The sequence below is a fragment of the Rattus norvegicus genome, chromosome 9, assembly GCF_036323735.1.
Source record: "Rattus norvegicus strain BN/NHsdMcwi chromosome 9, GRCr8, whole genome shotgun sequence".
NCBI lineage: Eukaryota > Metazoa > Chordata > Mammalia > Rodentia > Muridae > Rattus > Rattus norvegicus.
In genome coordinates, this window is record NC_086027.1 from 92,468,850 (window position 1) to 92,485,661 (window position 16,812).

At 40.0% G+C, this 16,812-nt stretch overlaps 1 long non-coding RNA gene across 2 annotated transcripts in view; it reads right to left on the bottom strand.

Moving 5' to 3' along the window:
• Positions 1 to 10,043: 10,043 nt before the first annotated feature.
• The window catches only part of LOC120094724 (uncharacterized), an 8,387-nt gene continuing 1,618 nt past the window's right edge, over positions 10,044 to 16,812 (bottom strand). The window contains exons 3-4 of one of the 2 annotated variants that reach the window (XR_005489248.2): positions 13,927 to 15,869; positions 10,044 to 13,606 (exon numbers count right to left, since the gene is read on the bottom strand). This is a non-coding gene — a long non-coding RNA (uncharacterized LOC120094724). Of the gene's footprint in view, positions 13,607 to 13,926 lie in introns of both variants that reach the window. The other variant, XR_010054841.1, reaches the window with a different exon arrangement.

Consider the following 16,812-nt stretch of genomic DNA (forward strand, 5'->3'; position numbering starts at 1 on the left):
CTTTTCATGCTTCTCTGAAGATATTTTGAAGTATCTCTCCTTATGCTACTCTGTGCTCCTATAAATACAATCCGTCAAGTGCAACAATGCCATGAACAACCACCGTTAATTCTTCTGTACAATGATATGCAATGAGAGAGGGGCTCATGACTTCTAAAGAAGCCAGTTTTGTCTCCTTGGCTTTACTTACAGTAGAACCTTGCCTGGGAGTCTCTAGACAAGACAGAATATTTACATGTATGTTGCAAACCTTTTAAGAATCTACTCTTCCTCAGACCACCTGAATTCCTGATGCAGCTTCTTTAGCATTAACAGCAGGATGGGCTATGGGACATGAATTGGATATGGCTAATATAGAAGAACCCATGTTTGTCGTCCTGTTCTATTATCAGAGTCATAAAGTATTATCCTAATACTTCAATTGTCAAACATGTGGGGTTTTCTGATGAGGGAGCTAGAGTGGCATTTTAGCAGTCAAGAGTGTCTACTGCTTTTGGAGAAGACCTGAGTTCAGTTTCCAGTATCCACATGGTGTGGCTCACAACCACCCATAACTCTGGTTACATTGGATAACAGTTGAAGAAGACTGAGAAAATGACTACAGTTTCAGGAGTAGGTGGGGAAAAGCCAAGTCAACAGTCTTGACAGAATCAAAAAAGTCAATCTTCTGGTCGTCATTCATAATTATTAGTTGCTATTATGATGGTTTATCAATTATACATTTCTACTCTAATTATGCAAGTTATGGTAGCATCAGTATTAGAATTTACAACACCCCCATAGGAAGCTTTCGAAGACAGAAAGGACTATTGAGTAAATATCATTGGGGGGGGGAAGTTAAATTATTTTGAAGTAATTTAATTAGCTATTAAAACACCACCTACCCAAACCTATTCATTTTTAAATTTTAAATATGGTGGACAAATCTCACTTGATAAGTCAACAGATTTTTTTATGATAATGTGTTGTTTTTGAGGCAACCTTCTTCAGTAACTCTATACTTTTCCTTATGAATTCAACCCAGCACATCCCTTGAAGCAATTTTTCTCTGACTTGTTATATTTAGCATTGATTAATGACGTTTCACAAGCTATTTTCAAACACTGTGAGGACCTTACACTCTAATGTGCTAAACGAACATATTATCAGAGCAACTTCGTCAATAAATTGCCAGAGCAAAAGTCAACATTTAACTGTGAGGAAATAAAGTTCTAAGTTATGTGGTGTTAGCCTTGGTTAGAGGCATTTTACAGGGGAAAAGCAGTTAAATGAACATGTTAGGCTAGATTTTAAAGGCCCCTATTAGGAAGGCGTTGCAAGACTGATTAAAAGTCTAAAGTCATTTCACCAAACAGTTGTGGTCAGAGGTCCTTAAACTAATTAATGTCTATAAAAAGTTGTTCATGCATTTTATCCCATTGTTAATAATTATGTCCCTGAAGGGGCTAATGATCATATCATACCACAAAGCTCAGCCTCATCACAGAAAATGGTCCTTTCTCAAGATGATGAATCTTACATTAGTCACCAATATTATTGTAAATTTTGACTCAACCAAGTCGAACACCTAGCTACACAATTATAATTTGAATTATTCTACCATGGTTAAATTGTCTGTACTGTTAAAAATTTTAACATATGAATGCAAACAGAATCCTTTTTGACACACAAAATAAGTTTGACTCCTTAGTTTTCATAGACAACTGCTCATCCTAGAGTAGGGGCAGTTACCCACTGAGGAGGTAATTATCCTCCTGACTAGGGTTATTAGGGTCTTGGCTGAGTTTGAGACATAGAAATGAGGCATTGTTGTTGTTGTTCTCGTCGTTGTTGTTGTTGTTCTGGTCTTTAAGATTGATTTTTCATAGTTACTATAGCCCAATTGTTAGGCAAGGGTTGATTGCCCAGGAAATAGTACTCATGCCTTATATACGTAGACGATGTATGATTGTCTATCTACTAGTGAAGGTCACAAAACCTGACTAAGACTAGGATAACTTTGCTAAATTACAATTATATAATTATGTTTCTTTGGCTCTGTTATATGTACAGATTTTCTGTCTGTCTCTAAAGCTATGTAGAAGCTATTCCTGCAGATCTGGTACATCTTTGCAATAGTCATGAATCTGGGTTGAGCTTGATTAATCTGATTTTACTGTGGTCCATCCTGTTGGTATCCATCGTTGTTCAGTTCTAGCAAAGATGTCACGCTGGGAGCATGTCCTAGTAACCACAGAAATAGAGGAGTCCTGTAAGGACAGAAAGTGGCTGGGCAGTCAAGTTCCTGGACTTAGTGGCATGGTCTATGACTTGCAATTATTTGAGTAGTCCAGCTTCTTTTGATTTCTGATCATTTTCCAACCTCTCCATTTTAATAGTGGCTTAGAGCTTTCTAAGAAGCTACCTTCATGCTTCACTGTTGGAATCTTCACTCAAAGAATCTTGTATGTAAATGTTCACCCGAAGCAGAAAATCATTACACAAGCGTAACTGGTAATACTTGGATTTCGTGTTGAGTGCCTCGACATTTGCACATAGATTTTTTTTGACATCTCTGCTAATTTAAAGGCCATTTGAAATAATTGACACTAAGTATTTAAACTGTTCTTTTGCTTTGATAAATAAATAATGTGAATATGATTAAATTTGGAAGCTACATACCACATTACTAAAAATGAGTGCTTATGCGTACTGGTATTAGGGCTAACTCATCTACATGCCAGTATCTTTTTCAAAAAGCAGTAATAATCAAATAATTTAAAAATTACAGTCATGTTTCTGTAAAATAATAATACTAGTGTGTTCTTCATAAAAGAATTACAATTGCCAACAGTATGAAAGTAAGCTATCAAGGATGTTGCTACATTGAGAAACATAATATCAAGAAGTTAATTGACAGCCCACAGGCAGCTATGGAAATCTAAAACATAAGAAAATGTATCAAAATCTCATAAGAGACATAATATAATAAAATAAAAATTTAATTTATTTTCTTCATAATTTGTTATGGTGGTAATTATTCTTAATGATCTGCATTAACTCACACAATTAGAGAAACAAAGTTTGCATTGTTTTAGCATCTATTTCAATTCTCTTCTTTACATGAAGAACTAACTTTGTCACCTAGGATCGCAATATTTTTCATATTCAGAAATGAATGCTGCAGAATGGTGCATGTTAATTTATACATAGGGACATTAACAAATAAAATTTAAGCAATAACAGCATAATTTATTTCAGTAAGGTGGTATCACTAACGGCATTGAGCATTGCCAGTTTCTTTCTCGGCTTTAGTTACATCTCAGAGGCTGTAATGCACCAATTACCACCCAATCACTTGAGCACACAAGTCCTATTTTTCTATTTGACCCAAGGCTTATTATATTCATAGCTTCATTTCTCAGCAGCCGAATGTATTGACATTGATAATTTTAGCCGAAAGCCCAATGATCACTTTTTTTTAATTTATTTAATACTTAATAATAATTCTTTGGTTTCCGGGCAAACATCCCCCCCCCTCCCCTTCCTTATGGGTGTTCCCCTCCCAACCCTCCCCCAACAGTTGCCGCCCTCCCCCCAACAGTCTAGTTCACTGGGGGTTCAGTCTTAGCAGGACCCAGGGCTTCCCCTTCCACTGGTGCTCTTACTAGGATATTCATTGCTACCTATGAGGTCAGAGTCCAGGGTCAGTCCATGTATAGTCTTTAGGTAGTGGCCTAGTCCCTGGAAGCTCTTGTTGCTTGGCATTGTTGTACATATGGGGTCTCAAGCCCCTTCAAGCTCTTCCAGTTCTTTCTCTGATTCCTTCAACGGGGGTCCTATTCTCAGTTCAGTGGTTTGCTGCTGGCATTCGCCTCTGTGTTTGCTGTATTCTGGCTGTGTCTCTCAGGAGCCATCTACATCCGGCTCCTGTCGGCCTGCACTTCTTTGCTTCATCCAACTTGTCTAATTGGGTGGCTGTATATGTATGGGCCACATGTGGGGCAGGCTCTGAATGGGTGTTCCTTCAGTCTCTGTTTTAATCTTTGCCTCTCTCTTCCCTGCCAAGGGTATTCTTGTTCCCCTTTTAGAGAAGGAGTGAAGCATTCACATTTTGATCATCCGTCTTGAGTTTCATTTGTTCTAGGCATCTAGGGTAATTCAAGCATTTGGGCTAATAGTCACTTATCAGTGAGTGCATACCATGTATGTCTTTCTGTGATTGATTGGGTTAGCTCACTCAGGATGATATTTTCCAGTTCCAACCATTTGCCTACGAATTTCATAAAGCCGTTGTTTTTGATAGCTGAGTAATATTCCATTGTGTAGATGTACCACATTTTCTGTATACAAAGACATAGATTAACAAACTGGATACTCAACGAGGACCCTGCATTCTGATGCCTACAGGAAACACACCTCAGAGACAAAGACAGGCACTACCTCAAAGTGAAAGGCTGGAAAACAACTTTCCAAGCAAATGGTCAGAAGAAGCAAGCTGGAGTAGCAATTCTAATATCAAATAAAATCAATTTTCAATTAAAAGTCATCAAAAAAGATAAGGAAGGACACTTCATATTCATCAAAGGAAAAATCCACCAAGATGAACTCTCAATCCTAAATATCTACGCTCCAAATACAAGGGCAACTACATACGTAAAAGAAACCTTACTAAAGCTCAAAACACACATTGCACCTCACACAATAATAGTGGGAGATTTCAACACCCCACTCTCATCAATGGACAGATCATGGAAACAGAAATTAAACAGTGATGTCGACAGACTAAGAGAAGTCATGAGCCAAATGGACTTAACGGATCTTTATAGAACATTCTATCCTAAAGCAAAAGGATATACCTTCTTCTCAGCTCCTCATGGTACTTTCTCCAAAATTGACCATATAGTTGGTCAAAAAACGGGCCTCAACAGGTACAGGAAGATAGAAATAATCCCATGCGTGCTATCGGACCACCACGGCCTAAAACTGGTCTTCAATAACAATAAGGGAAGAATGCCCGCATATACGTGGAAATTGAACAATGCTCTACTCAATGATAACCTGGTCAAGGAAGAAATAAAGAAAGAAATTAAAAACTTTTTAGAATTTAATGAAAATGAAGGTACAACATACCCAAACTTATGGGACACAATGAAAGCTGTGCTAAGAGGAAAACTCATAGCGCTGAGTGCCTGCAGAAAGAAACAGGAAAGAGCATATGTCAGCAGCTTGACAGCACACCTAAAAGCTCTAGAACAAAAAGAAGCAAATACACCCAGGAGGAGTAGAAGGCAGGAAATAATCAAACTCAGAGCTGAAATCAACCAAGTAGAAACAAACAGGACCATAGAAAGAATCAACAGAACCAAAAGTTGGTTCTTTGAGAAAATCAACAAGATAGATAAACCCTTAGCCAGACTAACGAGAGGACCCAGAGAGTGTGTCTAAATTAACAAAATCAGAAATGAAAAGGGAGACATAACTACAGATTCAGAGGAAATTCAAAAAATCATCAGATCTTACTATAAAAGCCTATATTCAACAAAACTTGAAAATCTGCAGGAAATGGACAATTTCCTAGACAGATACCAGGTACCGAAGTTAAATCACGAACAGATTAACCAGTTAAACAACCCCATAACTCCTAAGGAAATAGAAGCAGTCATTAAAGGTCTCCCAACCAAAAAGAGCCCAGGTCCAGACGGGTTTAGTGCAGAATTTTATCAGACCTTCATAGAAAACCTCATACCAATATTATCCAAACTATTCCACAAAACTGAAACAGATGGATCACTCCCGAATTCCTTCTATGAAGCCACAATTACTCTTATACCTAAACCACACAAAGACCCAACAAAGAAAGAGAACTTCAGACCAATTTCCCTTATGAATATCGACGCAAAAATACTCAATAAAATTCTGGCAAACCGAATCCAAGAGCACATCAAAACAATCATCCACCATGATCAAGTAGGCTTCATCCCAGGCATGCAGGGATGGTTTAATATACGGAAAACCATCAACGTGATCCATTATATAAACAAACTGAAAGAACAAAACCACATGATCATTTCATTAGATGCTGAGAAAGCATTTGACAAAATTCAACACCCCTTCATGATAAAAGTCCTGGAAAGAATAGGAATTCAAGGCCCATACCTAAACATAGTAAAAGCCATATACAGCAAACCAGTTGCTAACATTAAACTAAATGGAGAGAAACTTGAAGCAATCCCACTAAAATCAGGGACTAGACAAGGCTGCCCACTCTCTCCCTACTTATTCAATATAGTTCTAGAAGTTCTAGCCAGAGCAATCAGACAACAAAAGGAGGTCAAGGGGATACAGATCGGAAAAGAAGAAGTCAAAATATCACTATTTGCAGATGATATGATAGTATATTTAATTGACCACAAAATTTCCACCAGAGAACTACTAAACCTGATAAACACCTTCAGCAAAGTGGCTGGGTATAAAATTAACTCACATAAATCAGTAGCCTTCCTCTACACAAAAGAGAAACAAGCCGAGAAAGAAATTAGGGAAACAACACCCTTCATAATAGACCCAAATAATATAAAGTACCCCGGTGTGACTTTAACCAAGCAAGTAAAAGATCTGTACAATAAGAACTTCAAGACACTGAGGAAAGAAATTGAAGAAGACCTCAGAAGATGGAAAGATCTCCCATGCTCATGGATTGGCAGGATTAATATAGTAAAAATGGCCATTTTACCAAAAGCAATCTACAGATTCAATGCAATCCCCATCAAAATACCAATCCAATTCTTCAAAGAGTTAGACAGAACAATTTGCAAATTCATCTGGAATAACAAAAAACCCAGGATAGCTAAAACTATCCTCAACAATAAAAGGACTTCAGGGGGAATCACTATCCCAGAACCCAATGATCACTTTTTAATGGTTTTATTGTGAACTTAGAAAGTTTAATGAAAATTCTCAAGAATTTAATATGCCACCCCCAAAAGTAATTCATTAATTTTTCTCCCCAGATGCAATGCTATAAGTGGGCTCCCCAAAGGCTCCCAGACTGAAAAGCTGGCCCTCTGGCTAGTGCTGCTGGAACCCAATAGGGTATGATGAGTTTGTGGAGAGCATAGCCCTCTGAAGTACTGAGAAATGAATTGTTTGCTTACGTCATCATATAAAGAGTAAGAAAGACTGGTAATCCCTGGTGTTTGGCTTTCTGTCTCAGCCTGTGGCTGTTCACACACATGATCCTAGGTGGGGCATAACCAGGTGGGACATAACCAGGAATATCACTGCATCATCGCCAGAGCCATACTCCCAGTGGTGGTTTGAATATGCTCGGCCCGAGGAGTGGCACTATTAGGAGCTATAGCCTTGTTGGAGGAAGTGTGTTATGGTGGAGGTGGGCTTTGAGATCTACTTTCTAGCTTCCTGTAGTAAGTCTTCTCCTACAAGTTTTCAGGTGAAGATGTAGAATTCTCAACTCCTCCTGCACCATGCCTGCCTGGATGCTGTTATGCTCCTGTCTTGCTGATAATGGACTAAACGTCTGAACCTGTATGCCAGCCCCAATTAAAATGTCCTTATAAGAGTTGCCTTGGTTGTGGTGTCTTTTTACAGCAGTAAAACTCTAACACAGCCCCTGTTAATTTCTTCTCTCTTTCTTTCTTTCTCTCTCTCTCTCTCTCTCTCTCTCTCTCTCTCTTTCTTTCTTTCTTTCTTTCTTTCTTCCTTCCTTTCTCTCTCTCTCTCTCTCTCTTTCTTTCTTTCTTTCTCTTCCTTCCTTCCCTTCCCTTTCCTTCCTTCCCTCCTTCCTTCCTTCCTTCCTTCCTTCCTTCTTTCCTTCCTTCCTTCCTTCCTTCTATCCTTCTACCACAAACAAGAGATCTTGAGACTTCTTGAGGGTTCTTATTTGCTACTCAAAAAGCAATCCTTTATGTATCGATTCTCCAACCAATTACTTCCAGCTTTGTGATTGGCTAAATGTGACCTGGGCCAGACCAGTTCCTTACTTTGTCATTGTACCCTATGCTATAGAGTGAAAGTGCTCTATAAGCGTCTACTGTTAAAGAGCAGAGTGATGTAGTGACTAAGATAGTATCTAAGACTAGGAGGAAATACTTTAACCTCGCCAAATGGTCCCAAATGGTCCCAAATGGTAGTGTTCTCATTCTTATGCTGAAACTTTCTAGGGAGAGCTACCTGAGATCAAGATGTTAATGCAGCTGTGGGGCTAGTAGAAGATAAGGTGTGAGAATCATTGAGACACTCTCCCATGGTTGCTAGGGATCTGTCGGGTGAAAGATGTTCTCCTGGATGTAATAGCTTGTAGCTTACAGCTTTAAATCTTTTCAACACTTACTTTTAACATGGATTCATAAACACATTAACCTCTTTTCCAGCCCACCACTTGCCAGACATAGTGGAAAAGAAAGGTCATTAGTGTACTGGGGAAGTGGACTTGCTTAGGAATGATTCTTTAGAGAAAAACCCCATCCGAGTTGTCAGGAAATTAGCAGCAGGTCAGTTTACATGTCAGCAGCATCAGCTCAATCCACTCTCAAACACTTCACAGATATACCAGCCCTCCGGCTAGATAGTGTCAGGATAGCAGCAGCAGTGGCATGACCTAGCAGGAGCAGCCAGGCCTCAGCTGAATTGCTACAAATCAGCAGGAGGTTTAGCATCCCTGTGGATGCCAGGAGAAGTTCTCTCTAGTGCCTATCTCAACGATGCAAAGATTATTGAAGACTTAAGACCTAGAATCATTGCAAAGCTAGCTCTACAAGCAAGCCCCTCTCATAGGCTGTTGAGTCCTATTTATACTCCCTCCAAATATCGCATTTCCTCCAAGGGTCTTGTCTCATGACATGTCTTGCCTCAGCACATAAGTCTGTCTTAGCAAACCCCCTCCTCCCCTGCCACCTTGAATATGTATCAGCTGACATCACTCTGCCAATTGGCCCGAGTCTGCAGAAGTGGCAATAAGGAACCAAACTTGGTGTGTTTCTCTCTATGAAGTCCAGACAAACGGAACTCAACAACGCCCGTAAGGTGACCCAATACATGTGTGTTGTTAGGTACACCATGTGTTCTTTCACATCCTTGCCTTAGCAAAACATCCTTTCACTTGTGTCTGCTTCAGAAAACCACTCATTCACGGGTTTTCCCCAGCAAAATAGCATCCGACACAACTGACTTTCCAAAGAAACCAGAAGTTTCCACTTCAGGAGCTGAGCACAGTTACGTTTGGATCAGAATTAATGTCAGCAGGGATGGAGATTACAGACTTCAAAGCAGGAAATTTGCACTGTTGGTGCTGTAAGTGCTTTGTGCCACTGAGGGAACTAAGCAATTAGAGCAGAAGTCTACTTTGTAGTTCTTCAGAATAAAGGAAGAATTGAGTGATTTGAGTAATGGCATATACCATTGTATTTTCTGAGTGTTTTTCCATTTAGAATATTTGTAGAGAGTAAAATGTCCCTATATACCCTGCATGTAAATCTTTATTAATACCTTAAATTACTATGGTTCACCCATCACAGTTAATGAGCCAAGAAGGAAGCTCACTTTTCCAGATTTCCTTAATTTTTCCTTCTTAATTTCTGTTTCAGGACCTTTCCTAGGAGAACACACGGCCCTAATTTGGCAGTCTCCTTAGGACCTTAATCTATCAGGCTTTGAGGTAGGGAATTAAATATGTCTTTCTTGCTCAAGACAGATGGCTGTGTTTCATTCTACACTATTGGAGCATTAATTTGACCCAATGTTGTTTCAGGTTGTGGGTAAAAGAGTCGAGACCCCATATGAACAACAATGCCAAGCAACCAGAACTTCCAGGGACTAAGCCACTACCTAAACACTACCTAAACTTGGCTCCAACCTCATAGGTAGCAATGAATAGCCTAGTAAGATCACCAGTGGAAGGGGAAGCCCTTGGTCCTGCCAAAACTGAACCCCCAGTAAACATGATTGTTGGGGGGGAGGGCGGTAATGGGGGGAGGATGGGGAGGGGAAGCCCATATAGAAGGGGAGGGGGAGGGGTTAACGGGATGTTGGCCAAACCGGGAGGGGGAATAACAATCGAAATGTAAATAAGAAATACTCAAGTTAATAAAGATGAAAAAAGAAAAGAAAAAAAAAGAAAATGCTTGCACACACATTAAATTACATTTTAAAAAGTAAAAAAAGAAGAAAAGAAAAGATCTCAGCTTGGTGATGGTCAAGGTTATTTTCTTCTAGAGGTCCTGTTGGGCAACACTGATCACAAAAGTTTTTTTTTTTTTTCCAATGACATCAGTTCAGTAGTTTGAGCTTACTTGGAGAGCGTTCATCAGTGATGCTGACGCAGTGGCTCTGAATATGTGAATGTAGATTTCCTAAAGTATTGATTGGTCTTTATGTCTAGTTATCTGAAATATATGGAATGAGACCCCTTTCCAGGAAACTGTGGCTGCCATTCCATACTCCAATTTACAAAGAATGTGCTGCTTTGTCTATAGGAAAACAGGATACATTTATTCTCGTTCCTCTGAGTGGCCTATAGGTAGACCTATTCACTACATAAGCATGAATTATCAGTCCTGCTAGGATTATCTACATAATATAGGCAGAAATCTAAGGAGTATCATTCTAAACTTTGCAATATAGTCTATTTTCTAGGAACACTGCTTTAGAAACCCAGGAGACCTTAAAATATAAAATTATGTGTATATCAATACTGATTCGTGGGTGATATGTGCTCTTACATGTGTGTATATATGTATGTGTGTATGTATGTATGTATGTATGTATGTATGTATGTATGTATGTATGTGTAGGTTTTCATGCACACATGATTTTCATAAGGACATTGGATAACATGATGTAAGGCTATTTCTGTTTGTTGTGTGATTTATTAATTAATTAATTAATTTATTTATTTATTTTTTCTTCACTGTGCTCAGTAGCCCACTTAATGTATTGTGTGGCTTTCCTAATTTAAGGGCCCCTGATTGTTCCTCAGGAATGGGGTCACAGTCTGTTTTCTACTCATCTGGAGAAATATAAAGTACCTAATTCAAAATTCAATCAAAAAAAGTAGCAGGGAGGAACTAGGATTCAGACAGACTCAGGTAAGGGATACTGCATTAGGTATAAAGGTAAATAAAGGAAGGGACCATGGTTACTCACTAAAGGTGGGGAGCTTCAAAGAGGGACTGCTTTTTCCTCACCTTCCTGACTGGACACAAAAGTCAGCTTAAACAAAGGCCTTGTAGGCTTTTGTCTCCTAGCAGCAAGCTTCCTGTTGATGGACTGACTCAACAAGTTCAAAGGCTGGGTCAGTACATGTCACCAGAACCGTTCCAGGATAATCAACCATACTCTCTTTCTTCAAACTGATTAACCCTAAGTTAGGGGAGCAAGATCTCGCAGAGATTAAAAATAAAGTCTCCAAGAGGAAACTGGATTGCAGTTTCCCAAGTCCTCCACCTGCTTTGGGAAGAATCTTCTTCTCTTTGTGCTTGCTGCATGTGTCTGTTTCCTCACCTCCAATAAATGCCTTTCTTCAACTGTTGATTCTGTCTTCTGTTTGTCCTGGTTTGGGTTCCTCTTCTCTCCTTGTCATGCTTGAGACTCCCCCCACCCCTGCCTTTTAATTCTTTGACTGGGAGAGAAAACAAACACAATTAAGACTCCTAAGTGAGCTTTCAGGTAAGTGATGTGATTCCAAAGCAGGGTCTCTGATACTAGCATGTGGCCTTCCTCAGCTTACATGAAGACTTGGTGAGAAAGATCGCAATGTAGAAAGGTATCTGAAAATCTACTTCCGGGTTTTTTTTTAATCTTCACCCCCTTCCCATTCTTCTGGAGATCGTATATCAAATCCAGGGCTTCACACCCATCAGGTAAATACTGTACCATTGGGCTATCCCTCTAGCACTAGCAACAGTTCTTGAGACTTTCGAAGGCCCTTCACCTCTACTCATTTTAAAGTACAGCAAGTGCGTCTCATCCTCCCTATAAAGGACTTCCTTCCCATTAGGGTCAGGACATCTTGGCCTAGTTTTTCCTTTGGTTGTTTACACTGATGATGTTTTATGACAGTTATTGTTTTCTTTGCTGGAAAAGTTTCCCTGCAGAGGATGACTAAGCATACCTATTTATTGGAAGCTTTTACAGGATCTAACCTGATAATAATTAGGTCACTGTGTCCCTTTCTTTTTCTTCACATAAAATAGAAGTGGAAAGCAAAAAGCAAAGGAGATTTGGGTTTTAGTAAGCAGGTACCTATTTCACTTCTCAAGCCAGAGAAGCTGTGTTGTTGACTAACTCACTTACTCATGTCCTGGCTGGCCAGCTTGGCTTTGAAAACAAGAGCTTCACAACCATGTGTTACGATTACTCTTTTTTTTTGAAACTTCTAGGAGCCCTCTTCTTTCTATAATCTGAAATAAAATTTATAGTTTTTTAAAAAAAGGATATTTTCTTTTTGAGAGTTTTAGGGCATAACCAAAAATAAACACATTGAACGCTACCTGTAATCTTAGGACACATGCAGCATTTTCTTTACATTCTCATGGCTATGTGTGCTGAAGACATACTCTTTACCCAGCAGGGGCCAACCTTCTCTTTAAAAACACAGTCAATCACAGTGTATTTCCACACTTTCATAGTAGTGTCTCAATGTGGATCCCTCAAAAATGCTATGCTGGGGAATGGTGATTAAATATTGAAAACAGATCATAAATAAACATCAAGGCTACTGATGTCCTGACAGAAATAGTTTTCATAAGTACGCAGAGCAGAAATTAAATAAATCCACCCCAGTACAAATAAATAATTAGATGCCAAAGTTATGACATTTCATAGGCTTTAAAGAACAGTGCTTCAAAAACAGAGCCATTATACAGAAAAGCAAAGCTGAGATCATCATAGAAGACTGGATGTCCATCAAACAAAAAAATATCCATTTTAATTTCTCATTGTGGGACTTTGAAAACAGACCTCTGCCCACCAAGATGAAATAAATTTGCAGCAAGAAACAATATGCCTATGTTCTGACAAGCTGGATGATGGTGAACGAGACTGTGCATGGGACCTAAGTGTCTGGACACCATGGATGAAAACAGCTTGATCAGCTGCCATTATGAGCGTCAGCAACACTGCAGATACCTCTGCCAATTAAACCATCATTTTCCAAGCAATTACTGCTGATTCCAGCCAGCAGGACAACATTGAGGGGCCGCACCCAGAGGAGCATACTGTTTCTGCTCTGACAGCATAGCCACAAATCATGCACTGCTGATGTCCAAGGGAGAGAGCAGCTCGGAGGAGCCATAATCTTGGCCTCCTGTGAATCTGAAGGGTCAAAAGGGACTTAGTCCCATAATAAACACCTGCCTACTAGAAAAAGGTAGAGATGTTTTCCCTTAAAAGTCTTTCTCCTTTTTTACAAATCACACACACACACACACACACACACACACACACACACTACAATTATTGCTAAAATTTACTTAAAAGGAAAATAGTAATTTAATAAGAGGGATAGATAAACACAGCAATGCCAGGTATAGTATGACCAAAAGAAGAAACTCAAATAATCTGATTCCTATGTATCCTTTCTTTAGCAAGAGAGGCCCACCTTCAACCCCTGAAAGGTAACCAAGGGTTACATTGATGAAAGAGGCCTTGTTAGTCCAAATGGCTTTACCATACTTTTACATATACATACACACCATGGGTGTATATACATATATGCACAAACATGTACATATACATATGTATGCATATAGAAATAAATACATATAACTTTTTGTGTTGGCATTTCGTGTAATTTCAGGTAAGTATAAAATAAAGTAGTTCCTTGAGGTTTTTGTCAAACCACCTTGGTGTCATTTGTGCCTCATCGATCCTTCTTTCGCATTAACTTCCCTTCCTCCTCCCCAGCTAGAGATCCCATCTGTCGCGCACCTAATGTCCCGCCAGTAAGAACGACGCGCGGCAACAGGATTCTTCTGCGAACAAGCCTTTACTGTGTTACAGCTCTTCTTAGTGTTACAGCTCTCTTAGTGTTACAGCTCTCTTGAACAGGGACCCCGAGCAGCAAAATCGCTCGGCTTATATAGACAACAGTATGCTAATTATCTCTCAGGGATTGGTGGGGCTTGGATCACCCCACTACTTGTCCTCCAGGGATTGGCGGAGAATGAATCACCTCATTAGCATATTAACGGTCAACTAACACCTGGTGCATAAACCGCACATGTGCAGTACTGCTGTTCACCACTAGAGGGAGCCCTAGCAAGGGGACAAGCCTGCACATGCGCAGTAAGTCATTTATATCCAGACAAGGCTGGATGTCGGCGCCATCTTTGTTTCGCCACACCGCTCTCTACATCTCCCCCTTTTTTGTTTAATAAAATGACTGGTCTAGATCTGGGTGTCACGTCAATCTTGTCATTGCTCCTGTCTTAGGTCGTTCTCACCCAAACTCGGCCTTACCCGTCATAGAGTTACCCTATCGCCACCGGGCCCCGTGTCTTAGGTTGGTCCGAGTTCGAGGAAAGTTGCCCGTCCCTGGATACAATGACTCCACATGACTGTGACAAAAATGATCTAGGGCGAACTCTTGATCTTTCAAAGAGGCCAGCCATATGTTGGGAGAAGTACCCTTTTTGATGGCGGTCATAGCCTGGTAAACAACCACTTTGTGTCTGGCATGTTCTCTTTTTAAACGGCCAATAAGCCAGAGACCTACTCTGCATCCCAGAAGGACAATAGCTCCCCGGGACAAACATGCCCGCCCACTCCTTGAAAAGGGAGAAAGCATTGGTAATCCATGAGGTAAAGTCTTCAACTGTGATGGGGTCCAGCCTAGTGCTGTTGAGGACAGCAATCTGCATCAGCAATTGTCTTGATAGTTGCTCTGCTTTCATGGACCAGTTTCCTTTCAGATAATTCGAGATTTCTTTGCTCTGTTGAAAATGCTGAGAAAAGTTAGCTCAAAAAGGAATAATGCATAAACCTCTCAGGGAGGAAACACAAGACAGCTGTGTCATATGATACAGTGCTTCAATTTGTTCTTGAACTAAATCTATCCTTTGATTGGCTAATAGAAGGCCAGATGCCAAATGGGTATTAAATTCTTCTTGTATCTCTAGTGCCACTGCAGTTCTTTCTACAATCTGATTGACAGTCTCAGCCGTCTGTATTTGATTGGTCATAGCGATTGCAGCTGTGGTAGCTGCGGCAGCAGACAGCACAATGGCTGAAATTATTGCTGCCGTAATTCCAAAATCTCTTTTGTCTCTCAGCAAATTAAGAATAGGAAAGCTATCTGGGTTTGCCTCCACTGGGATTGGCACAAAGGAGGGAATCTTAACCATCACTGCGGTGTCATTGGTGCCATCCCAGCATTCAGCTAAATAGCAGACTACATCAGAGCTATTACAATTTAAAGCACCACTGCTTACATTAGTGCTTATCAGAAAAAATGTGATCTAGCACATACTGAAGTACTAGTGGCAGTATTATTTACCAAGAGGTTATTATATTGAATATTGATCAACCTGGTATCAACTTTTTCTGGTAGCTGAAACATTATACAGCACGAAGTTCTCTCCCATCAACCTAGCAAAGGGGGTCAGGGATGTACATGCCCCTTGCTCATTGGACAGCACCCATTGAAACCAAGGCCAGAGATTATGCTTGTCAGTCTTATTCTCAAAATAGTAGAATTGCTATGAACTGGCATGGGTACTGGCCAGGATCTGGCAATAGCCCACAGGGTGAGCGAATTAACCTGTATTAACATTCCCAGTAGTAATAGTAGGGTTCGTAGTCTCATCTTCAGGAAGAGCAGAAGACAATCTTCGAGTCAAATGCTCGGGTACCCAAATTGGATTTTCTTGATTCTGCGGAAAAACACAAATCGCTCCCCTAGATCTCGAAATCACGGGATCTGGGCCATGCCATTCATCAGTCAAGACATCCTTCCACTTTACTTCTGGATTAGTTATAGGTGTAGTAGCAGCATGGCGATCCGCAGCAGAGCGGCCATGCGCATCCAAAATTAAGAAATTTAGAGTAAATAGAGCTAAAGAAAGTTGTTCTTTTGGTGTTCGGCTGTTGGCAATCCCCTCTTTTTGTTTTTGTATAAGCTCTTTTAAGGTACGATGTACTCTTTCCACAATTCCTTGACCCTGGGGATTGTATGGTAAGCCTGTAGTATGACCGACCTGCATTGTCTGGCAAAATGCCTGAAAGAACTTTGCAGTGTAGGCAGGCCCATTGTCTGTCTTGAGACTATCAGGCTTTCTCCAGGCTGCCCATGCCTCTAAGCAATGGCTAATGGCATTATGAGCCTTTTCACCAGTCATCAGAGTAGCGTGTATAATACCGGAACAGGTATCAACAGAAACATGAGCATATTTTAAATTTTACCAGTTTTATATCAACTTTCTATTATCAATGTTACATTTTTTAAACCATATCCAATAACTTAAAAGCCAATAGTCCATAACCAAGGCATGTAGAGAATATTTATACATTTAAAACCAATCAGAAAACAAAATTGAAGTGGCTACACATATCTTAGCTACAGGTGCAGGGCTCCAAGGGCCGATTGAAACTGCTTTTTTAAGAGAAGCACCTTGTCACTTGCTAAATCTCCTTGAGACCAGGAATCCAAGTAGGCACACTCAAGTTTATCTTTTTGTTTGATTCTCCTGAATAAATTTTCAGGTGGTCTACCTCTATCAAATCTGATCAGTATGACTCTGTGAGGTTTCCAGAGCCTAATCACATACCTAGCAATAGCCTCAACTTGAGCCACAACAAAAGCTGTACTGACCCAAT